The sequence below is a fragment of the Hylobates moloch genome, unplaced genomic scaffold (assembly GCF_009828535.3).
Source record: "Hylobates moloch isolate HMO894 unplaced genomic scaffold, HMol_V3 SCAFFOLD_2, whole genome shotgun sequence".
Classification (NCBI taxonomy): Eukaryota; Metazoa; Chordata; class Mammalia; order Primates; family Hylobatidae; genus Hylobates; species Hylobates moloch.
In genome coordinates this window covers 557,260-568,367 of record NW_026652277.1, presented here as the reverse complement: position 1 = coordinate 568,367, position 11,108 = coordinate 557,260, and the positions used below count along the sequence as shown (strand labels likewise).

Genomic DNA, 11,108 nt, shown 5'->3' with positions numbered 1-11,108 from the left:
AGCTCGGCCTGGTCATGGGTAGATCCCAGCGTGTCCCGCCTCCCACTGCAGCTCCGTTTCTCTGTCACGGATGAGACAGGTGGCCTGGGGCTGTGGGCAGAGGAGGGGCAGCCCAGTGTCCCCAGCAGGTGACTGTCCAGGCTGCTCTTGGGCCAGCCTGAGGGAAGGGGCGGAGGAGAGCTGGGAGGGTGCACAGTGAGCTCCCCCTCCCTGACCCTGGGACTGGAACTCAGTTCTCAGGCTTGGGCTGGGAGGTGAGCCCAGGCTGCTGTCGATGGAGGAAGATGCCCTCAGGACGGAGGAAGATGCCGGTGGAGTTTGGTCAGCAGCCAGCGTGGTCTTTCCCGCGGGGGATACGCAGTGCACCAAGTCGCAGGAAAAATGCCGCTTTAGTTTTTGCATTTTGCTCATTCTGTTTATCGTGCTGCTCATGCTGGGATTTTGATATTGTTGGTAGGAATCAGTGTCAATTGCATACAGTTGACTCTTGTCCAACACAAGCTTGAGCTTTGCGGGTCAACTTATATGTGGATTTTTCCAGCCAAACTCAGGGAGAAAATACAGTGTTCCTGCCATGTGAAGCGCGTGTCGGAGGGCTGACTCTTTGTACACACAGGTTCGGCAGGTCCACCTGTGGGGCTTGAATGTGCCTGGATTTGGTGTCCATGGGGTCCTGGAACCAACTCCCTGAGTACAGCGAGGCCGTTTCCAGTAGCAGGTGGTTTCTTTTGTGGTTTCCCCATTGGTTTCGCCCCACACCGTCTCTCTCATGCCGCAGCTGCTGCTGCTGATGACTGATGACCTGGGCGGGCGATGCCAGGCCCCCTCTCAGCTCAGGCGACTTCCTTGGAGAGACTCCTGTCCTAAGGACACCGTTTAGCAAAAGTCCAGATTTTGGGATACAGAAAATTTGGGGAATGTGAATTCACTCGAATACATGTTCAAAGTTGGCCTCAGAGCCTTGTGTTCTTGTTTTATAAAAGACGCACCTTTTGGGGGAAATACTGCTTAACAACATTTAATTGGAAAGGCACTGAAACAAAGTTAAGCTTTTTTTTGCATAATACCTTCCACATGGATACTGATTTTCATACAATCATAATTGTTACTCATGCATTCTACTAAGTCTTCTGCTATTTTCTACTTAACAACTTAACATACTTGTTCATTCAGTCACTAGTTTGGTTGTTCCACAGTTTGCTGGGGCCTCCCTGGGACCTGAGCACGGTGCTGGGGACACAAAAGTCGGTGGTTCCTGATGGGATCGCATCCACGTTGGTGGCCCTGCTTGTAAGGAGTCCACATTGGTGGGGGAGGCCAACTGGTGACCGGAACTCACACCGTGATACCCTCATTGGTGTGACGCAGGTGACGACAGGGTCTGTAGATATGCGTGGAGGATGGTGGCCCCAGACCTGGGCAGGTGGAGGTGCCCCCGAGGCCCCCAGTGGACATTGACTGAGTGTGGCGAGAGCTGGCCAGGAGAGAGTGTGGGAAGTGTGGGAGAGACGAGCAGGAGGGTGGCAGGGGCTAGGATGGAAAGGGGCTTCTGCAGAAACGGGGGCCGGGGCCTGAGCCCTGGTACCGGGAGAGATGGAGAGAGGGCAGTGCCAGGCTCTGGCAGAGAAACAGCCAGAGCTGTGCAGCCTCCAGGTCCTGCATGGACACACCCGTGGCTTCCCCCGTGAGGCCCAGGAATCCCAGGGGGAGTTTGTGTTATGCCACGGGCCTCTCACAAGTGGGGGCCGAGGCAGAACTGAGGACATCTGAGTTCTGTGGTGGATCAGCCAGGATTCTGGTTGCAAATTATAGAAAACAACTTAAACTGTATTATACAGGGAAGTGAGCATGAGGAGGGTCAGCCCAGAGCACCCTGGCCAGAAGCCATCTGGGCTCTAAGGCTGGGAGGCCCCTTGCCTGCTCATGTGCTGTGGAATGGCTTCCCCGCCTCCGGCCCTCGGCAGGTGGAAGGTGCTGCCTGGCAGCCTCTGCAAACTGAATGGACCCATGCCCCTCCTGGCTCTCCATCCCATTCTCAGGGACATGGCTGTCAAGGGGGGGCCAGCTGGGGCCGGGGAAGAGTGGAGGGCACCCAGTAGAAGTGGCTGTGGACTCTGTTAGGAACAATAACCATGGCACCTACCATAGACGAAGATGTTGTCAGCCTGCGTTCTTCTCGTGTTGGTCTGGGGCATGCGGCTGCCGTGGGCTGGCGTGATCCACAGCCCCGGTCTGGGGCTTGCAGTGGCTGTCGGCTGGCGTGGTCCACAGCCCCGGGCACCATGGTCTCTGGCCCTGAAATCGCATCCGGTGCTGTGTCACCTCGGGCCAGCTGTCTCCTGAGGGGAAGGGAACAGGGAACAGCCCTCCCCGCGTGGCCTCCCAAGCACCACCCACTCCCCAGGACCTCCAGTGTTGACTCTGCTGGGGGCTCCTCTCTCCTGGGGGGTCCTTGTCCCAACAAGAGGACTCCATGGGCTGCAGGAGGTGTCAAGCTATTTTCTCTCCTGGAACTGGGTTGCTGGCAGCTCCCAGATGCCGGAGGAAAGGCTCAGAAGTGCCTTCCTAATAAGGAATTGTTGATGTGAACTTTGGACGGCAAACACTGCTTACATTTCCTTTTCCATTTTGATGTGTTAATGGCGTGCGGCAACGCCGTGACGCACGGGGACGCGGGTGACGGGCTCCCCCCCGCAAGGGGACCATGCACCTGTTTGATAATAAGAAGGCATGCTTCTCTTACTGCAAATAAAAACTTCAATGGTTTTCTGCCAGAAAGAGCCTGTCCTTTATGTAGGATACATAGAGGATCATTTGGCAAGTGATTGGGGATTTTGGGTTAAACTAAAAATAAATTAATTTCATTTTATAGCACTCTGAACACATTTGAGTTAATTATTCATTGAGAATTTGAATAGCACACACTGTTCTGACTTCCGACTTCCCCCTAATGAATGGCATTTGCTGTAACGTGACAAAACCCTGAGTCTTAGAATTATTGGGTAATGTGAAAAAAGGAAAAGTTGGTTCTCTTGTTTTGCTGTAAGGAAATTATATTATTTTACAGTCACTTCGTTTTCTCCTTTCCAATAAGAAAAATTGCCTTCTTACTACCCGAAAATTCGTGAAGGTCAAGGGGACACACCCTGCATTGCATTAAAAGCCACCATCAAATGTGGACGTGGACTCAGTTTCCCTCTATTCTCACCCACCATCAAATGTGGACGTGGACTCAGTTTCCCTGTGTTTTCGCCCACTGTCAAATGTGGACGTGGACTCAGTTTCCTGTTCTCTCCCGCCGTCAAATGTGGACGTGGACTCAGTTTCCCTCTGTTCTCTCCCGCCGTCAAATGTGGACGTGGACTCAGTTTCCCTCTGTTCTCGCCCACCATCAAATGTGGACGTGGACTCAGTTTCCCTCTGTTCTCGCCCACCTTGCCACCATGGCTCATTTCACATTCACTCAGGAAAGGAAGAAACGTTGTTTTTAATAGGTATGAAGGCAGTTGTTTTTAACCTAAGGAACAGGACATAATTCTAGCAATGGAAATTACCAACCGAGTGGGTCTGTGTGAGGTTTGGAAGAAAAAAAAGGATTTTAACTTCCCCCCTCTGTGTGTGCCCACCTCCCCCAGTTGAGAGTCACAGATTTAATTACTTTAATTTTGAGCTTTAAATAATTTGACAGCCTAACAAAAACTACTACAGTCCTATAAAATTCTGCTTGAGTGTTTGGTTTTTCAGTTGCTTGGCTTAATATGGTAAATGAATGCATTATGAGTTGTTATTTTAGTAATTGCTGTAAAAATTAATGTATGTTATAGCCAAGTGTTATAAAGTTAATTTAACAGCAAAGTAAAACTAAAGCTGCATTGATTTCTCGCTGTACTTGTGCTTAAAGACGGCTCCATGAGGCAGGCCCTGTGACCCTGCAGGCCGGTGGGAGCAGGTGCTACCTGGCTGGTGCGGTCGCCGCCCGTCTCCTCTTGCTGGCAGGCAGCTTTGCAGTTTCCAGGCTATGGGGGAGTCGAGGCGGGTGGTCAGTAAGAGACAGTGGGGAGTTGGGTGGTGCAGGTAGGTGTGGGGTGGAAGGAGGCATGGAGTGTGGGTGTGGAGAGCCTGGGGGAGGCTGGACAACAGCCCCAGTACCTGCACAGGGGGACAGGGTGCGGGGGGCACGGGGCAGAGAGTAGCTCCTGGAAACAGCCCTTGGGGTTTTTATAGACGGGCCTGTCTTCAGCTCTGCACCACATTCCTGCTGGGGCCGGGTGGAGGGTGGAGGCGTCGAGCGCTCGTTTCTCCAGGTGAGGGCCCAGCTGACACAGCCAGTGTTTCCTGGAGGCTCCTCACCTGGGAACGTGCCCCTGCTCTTCTCAGAACAAAACAAATCTTAGTTAAGCTCTACACATCACCTTTCCAGAAAGTGTTTAAGTCTGTGTGCCTGTTAAGTCACCTCAATTAAAAGAGTAATGATACAATATGCTTCTTTTTAGGGGAGAAAACCTAGCTGATTTAAAAGATAAAATCAGAGGTCGGGGGACGCAGCATTTTGGAGGAGATGGGGTTTATGTCCCAGTGGGCAGCAGTGTTTCCTGAACTATTGTGTTTGCTCTATTATTACATTACAGAAGTGACACATCAAACCTAGGGAAATGGAAAGCAAAATAGCCTCCCCCATTCAGAGTAAACATTATCAACATATTCATGCACTCCTTCTGTTTTTGCTGTTCACTTTTTATTTTAAGAACACGTTCATAGGATGGGTATATAATTGTTTATGGTGACTTTAAAAGCACCTTTCTTGTTAAAAAGAGTATTTTTTCATTCTGGAAAATTTAGACAACATGTTTTGTTTAAAAATTAGTTATAATACCACCATCAAGTCATCAATGTTTTTATACATTTTCTTGGTCTCTTTATTGACTTAATATATACAACTTAACAAATTGGAAATAACATAATTTTATGAGTAAAATGTTTCTTGGCGTTAGAGATGGAGCAGAGAGGAGGCACAGGGCTTCCTGCTGGCTGAGGTCCTCCCAGGGTGTGACCAGTGGCTTCCCAAGTTTAGAGTCTGCATGGAGAAGGATTTCTAAATCCCCTTACATCACACCCCCTGCAGCTGTGTGCCACTTTGATAAGGGGGTGTACTCTGCTAGATTTTTCAAGACAAGACTTTGCTGGATCTGAGGCTGTTTCGGCTGCTTCTGGAGATGGCAGCTCCAGGATGTTTGTGCCAGCTCTCCCTCAAGACCCCACGGATGCCACGTCCTCATCTTTTGGAATCCATTGTTGTAGAGGAGAAGTCTGAGGCCAGTTTGATTTTTGCTTCATGGTAGGAAACTGACGTTTTCAGGCTTTTCCTCTTTATTTCCATAATGAAGATGATGTCCCACCTCATCCAGAGGCATCTTTCTTGTCTTGCTGGGAACGTCCAGCCTTCAGGTGCCTCTTCAGGTCCTCAGTCCCCTTCTCATCTTCCTCACAGTCCTCCCTGTCTCATCGATCTTCACTGTAATTCTGTTATTTTTTCATTTTTATGCTCACTTTCCCATGCGACTTTTGTTCTTGTTTCACAGATGACGGTGCCAAACTGTATATCTGAGGCTTGGGGGCTGTGTTTCATTCTGTCTACCTCTGCATGTACTTTTGAGAAGTAGGGGCGGGGTTGCCCCCCAGGTGCTGTTTCAGCTGGACCTGCCCAGACTCCCTGAAGTGGGGGCATCGGGCAGAGCCCATGTGGCTCTATGGTGGGCCATGTTGCTGAACCCTACATCTGAGGTTTGGGGGCTGTCTTTCATTCTGTCTGCCTCTGTGTGTACTTTTGAGAAGTGGGGGTGGGGGTTGCCCCCTGGACATTGTTTCAGCTGCACCTGCCCAGACTCCCTGAAGTGGGGGCATCGGGCAGAACCCATGTGGCTCTACGGCGGGCCGTGTCGCTGACAGAGCAAGAAGCTGCACTCCCAGTATGCGCCTGCAGCTGTGGGCAAGTCTGGGATTGTGACGGGATCATTTCCTTCTCTAAAATACATCTCAACTATTATCCAGAGGGTTGGCTGTAGGCTTTCAACAGCTTCACTCTTCTTAGTGACCAGGAGACAATTCACTAAACAGAGCTGCTGTCAGGGTTTAATTAGTCAGGAGTTTCTGCCAGAGGCTGGCGGGACAGCTCCCTCTGCAAGCCTCCTGCAGCCTCCCCATCCCCACTCTTGGGCCCGGCCACCTGCCTTGGTCTGCAGAAGGTGCACATTCTCTCTTCTCCTGAGGGGCTCCTGGACTTCAGGACAGCCTTGGTAAGCTGATGTGTAACTCCCAGTCTCTTCTCTTTTGAAGTAAGGAATACGCTCACGGAATCCTGATCTTCTAAATTGTTTCATCTTTCTAAAACAGCCATAGCTTCCTAAGCCACCTTGTGTCTGAGTGTGAATCATTTGTTATTTTTCACTGCAAAATGAACAGAACTGGAATTGTAGGATTTAGAGGGTGATGAAAAGACAGAGGTTAGGATATTCCATTTTCTCACCTCTTCCATACACTTTTTCCTTAAATGCACCCCTCGTATGTCTGTGAAGTTCTTCCCAATTCTGTAACTTCACTCCACCCTCAAGTGGAACATTTGTAAACCGTAACAAGTATTGATGTGTGCAGCTGTGCAACCCAGCTGGAATTAATGCTTTTTATTTATCAATGGATGGTCATCGGATGGCCAGAGGGATTCCCTGTGCATTGCGGGGGGCCCAGTGCCTGCTTGAGAGTGACATGGACATAATGAGGGTTAGGGAATCTCAGCCTCTGTGATGCGAGTAGTGACGTTGTTTATGCAAGGCAGGTGGACGACTCTTGGAGCTTGGCATGCTCCTGGGTGGCACAGCACAGCTGATATGGAGCGGGGCAAGGGCTTGTTCCACGGGCTTCTGTGTTTTTTTTGTTTTTGTTTTTTTTTGAGATGGAGTCTCACTCTGTCACCCAGGCTGGAGTGCAGTGGTGCGACCTCGGCTCGCTGCAAGCTCTGCCTCCCAGGTTCGTGCCATTCTCCTGCCTCAGCCTCCCCAGTAGCTGGGACTACAGGTGCCTGCCACCACGCCCGGCTAATTTTTTTGTATTTTTATTAGAGACGAGGTTTCACTATGTTAGCCAGGATGGTCTTGATCTTGTGACATCGTGATCCACCCACCTCGGCCTCCCAAAATGCTGGGATTACAGGCATCAGCCACCGTGCCTGACCTGTTTTTGTTTTTTTTTTTGAGATGGAGTCTCACTCTGTCGCCCAGGCTGGAGTGCAGTGGCGCGATCTTGGCTCACTGCAACCTCCACTCACTGCAACCTCTACCTCCCGGTTCAAGCAAGTGTCCTGCCTCAGCCCCCCAAGTAGCTGGGATTACAGGCATGTGCCACCATGCCTGGCTGATTTTTGTATTTTTAGTAGAGACGGGATTTTACTGTGTTGGTCTGGCTGGTCTTAAACTGTTGGCCTCAAGTGATCTGCCCGCCTTGGCCTCCCAAAGTGCTGAGATTACAGGCATGGGCCACCGTGCCCGGCCCTGTGTTTGATTCTTAAATCTTCTTTTTCTTTTTAATCTTTGTCTTTCTGGAGGACCACTCAGTGGCTATGAGGAAGAGTTCACAGATGTCCATATTACATTCCTTTCTTAAATTAGCCTCCCTTGAACACTGCTGTAGGGTACAGACGCATGAAGGGCTGAAAGGGTGGTTGTGTCCCAGTAAGTGTGAGCGTGGAGCTGGTCTATTAGACCCCAGTGCTGGTGAGGGGACCCGTATGCGATGGCCTGGGATGGGGGTGTGTGGAGCCCTGACTGTGGCACACACCCTTCAGCTTTGATGTTTCAGGCCGTCGCTCTGGTCATCAGTGAGCAGAAGGTCAAACAGCGGTGATATTTATCACTAGTCGTGTTGGCCAACGTATTAGGAGAGCGAACCTGTTTGACTTAAGCTGCTTGATTGGTTTGCATTTAAATAGACACCTGGTGGCCTGGTGCCTGGACACTTGCTCTGTGACCTGCCCCATGTGGCTCCTCCCTCCGGTATGCATTAGATGAGATGGGCGTGTTTAGGGTGGTGTGGCCCCAGACTGGAATGCATTAGAAGTGCAAACCCTGCCCCACCCCAGACCTGCCCCACCCCAGACCTGCCCCACCCCAGTGTGACGTTCGTTCGGAGGCGGAGGCCCAGCATCCTTCACCTGCCCTCCAGGTGGGTCTGAGGACACTGAGGTTTCAGAGCGCTGCTTGTACACCAGCAAGTCCTGCTTAAAGAGGCCAGGGTCTGAAATGGCAGGTTACCAAATTGTGTAGCAGAAAAATAGAAATGTTTCCTTAGAATGGGTGTAGGAAGAAAAATGATTTCCTTCATCATGTCTGGAAAAGATTTCAAATTAGTAGGCACTATTTGGAATTACTAGTGATCTCTCTTTCTCTCTCTCTCTCTCCTTTCTTTCTTTCTTTCTCTCTTTCTTTCTTTTCTTTCTTTCTTTCTTTCTGTCTCTCTCTCTCTTCTTTTTTTTTTTTGATACAGGGTCTCGCCTTGTTGCCCAGGCTAGAGTGCAGTGGTGCAATCTTGGCTCCCTGCAACCACCGCCTCCTGGGCTCAGGTGATCGTCCCACCTCAGCCCCCTGAGTAGCTGGGACTACAGGCGCACTACCACACCTGGCTAATTTTTGTATTTTTTTTTGTAGAGACGGGGTCTTGCTATGTTGCCCAGGCTGGTCTCGAATTCAAGCATTTCTCCTGCCTCAGCCTCCCAAAATGCTTTTGTACCCCTGCCCCAACAAGGAAGGACAAGAGGTGTGAGCCACACGCCCGGCCTCCTGTCTTTCCTTGTTGGAGCAGGGATATAGAAGCACTTGCCGCAGCCGACTTGAGTACCTCTCATTTTACTTTGCTTTCCTCACGGGTAACCTGGCAGTGCTGTGCACCAGTGCTGCTGGCCGGCTGTGTTTTCGATGGACTGGCAGAAAATCAACCTGAGATCCGGGTTCCTTTCTCCCTGGGTACTGACCAGGTGGGAGAGGACGGGCGTTGTGTGAGTATCATCTTCATGAGGGCTGGTGGGGGAACGTCAACTTTAAGGTGCCTGGGATCTAAGGCATGGGACCCAGCAGTGCAGAGGAATGTAGGGGATGTAACCTCAGGAGCAGAGACGTGCGGGCCGGCGCCCTCGTTCCTGGCGAGGTCTGAGTGCAGGAATAGGTTGGTGACCCAGCCGAGGTCACAAGACCTGCCTGGAAGCATGGCTGGCATCCCTGCTGGCCCCCAAAACTGCTGATTTGGGGATTCCCCACAGTCGCAGATTCACCTAGGGGTCCGGAGAGCGTCCCGACCATGACCTCAAAGAAGGAGGTGTTGCCTTGAGACCTTCCAAGGTGAGGGTAGGATTTTTTTTTTTTTTGCAATTAGCAATAATTTGTTGTGAATCATCTCGGACCTATTTTCCACTTCTTTGTATAGGAAGAGAGACAGAATAAAAAGTCTCAATGTGCCAGATGCCATGTAATGAAGCTATGGGGTTAACGTTGTTGATTATTACATAGCATCACGTTAACTGGAACATATTCACACGTGTCCACAATGTGTGCATGTGCCCAGTCCGATGAGCACATTGGGTTGGGGTCGCTGCTGGTTCATGCAGCGCCTCTGGGTGGGGCTTTCTCAGTGGCTTGCCCAACATCATTGCTGCTGCCGCTGTTGGAGTCCAGCCTTGAACGGCCTTGCTGCCACCACGTTCTCGGGGCCTGCACACCCTCTTCCCGGCACGCACCCTCTTCCCCGCGTGCAGCCTCTTCCCCGCACGCACCCTCCTCCCGGCGCACACCCTCTTCCCGGCGCGCACCCTCTTCCCCCTTCACGTCCACCCAGGGTCTGTTGTGTGTTTCTGCTCCGGCCATGTCCGCCTCTTGCTGTGAGCTAAGTTTATTGAGGTGCGGTGAGAAACCAACAGAGGGGAGCAGTGTCCGAGGCTGTCAGGGCGGGGGGGAGCCTTGGGCATCTCCTCCCCAGCTCTGGCTACCCACCTTTCGGGATGTAGTGCAGGGGAGAGGTGAGTTCTAAAGGTAAAAATCTCGGTGATTTCCTGAGCCTTAATTATCTAACACTTGGCCATCTGCCGTGTCGCCCCATCGAAAGGCACCTCTGGGGACAAAGCAAAGCCTCTGGTGGCCGTGGGTTTGTAGCAATGGCTTTTTGCAAAAGGGCCCGGAGGCGGAATCAGAGCCTGTCCGGGAATGGATGATGCCTTCGCAGGCACCTCTTTCCACTACTCCAGTGCTCCTGTGATTTTTTTTTTTTTTTGAGACAGAGTCTCGCTCTGTCTCCTAGGCTGGAGTGCAGTGGCGCGATCTTGGCTCACTGCAAGCTCCGCCTCCCGAGTTCACGCCATTCTCCTGCCTCAGCCTCTCCAAGTAGCTGGGACTACAGGCGCCCACCACCACGCCCAGCTAATTTTTTTTGTATTTTTAGTAGAGACGGGGTTTCACCGTGGTCTCGATCTCCTGACCTTGTGATACGCCCGCCTCTGCCTCCCAAAGTGCTGGGATTACAAGCGTGAGCCACCGCGCCTGGCTGCTCCTGTGATTTTTAAATATGTGCACCCTGTAGACTTCAGCCTTCTAGTGTCCTGGGTGAATAAATGCCAGGATTGGTCCAATGCCTGCAAACCTGAAACAGGAATTTCTCTGCATTAAGTTTGTCACCAAAATGGGAGGTAAGGGAAGAGGGGAAGGAACTTGGCCTCGTCAGCCCTTTTCTTGAAACTCACAGTCAAACTTTGTCCAGTTCTAGGTGATAGTGCTTGAGGCGATGCAGTTATTTATGTTATTTCTTGTTTTCTGAGTACGGTGCTTCGAGAATTTAAATATTTAGGTGAAATTGCCATGCACAGTTGAATTGGCACCATAATTTGACTCTCTGTAAAACCTTTTGGTTTCCTGTTAGAGTGACCATTTTTTGAATCAACTGAAGCAAACTCTGCTGTCAGCACGAAGGAGCCACTGTATAGTTAGGAGGTCAAATTAAATAGAATTCTCCTAAATAGAGCATGCTCTTTCCATAAATTTTAGAAATTCATTTATTCATCAAACACATACCGAGTACTT

The 11,108-nt window shown here is 50.8% G+C and overlaps 1 long non-coding RNA gene across 1 annotated transcript; it reads right to left on the bottom strand.

Moving 5' to 3' along the window:
- Positions 1-1,099: 1,099 nt before the first annotated feature.
- Positions 1,100-8,134, bottom strand: DIP2C-AS1 (DIP2C antisense RNA 1). The gene is made up of 3 exons (XR_009210975.1): positions 2,408-8,134; positions 2,144-2,295; positions 1,100-1,474 (listed from the first exon to the last, which is right to left on the bottom strand). It is a non-coding gene; the product is annotated as a DIP2C antisense RNA 1 (long non-coding RNA).
- Between the last annotated feature and the right edge of the window lie 2,974 nt (positions 8,135-11,108).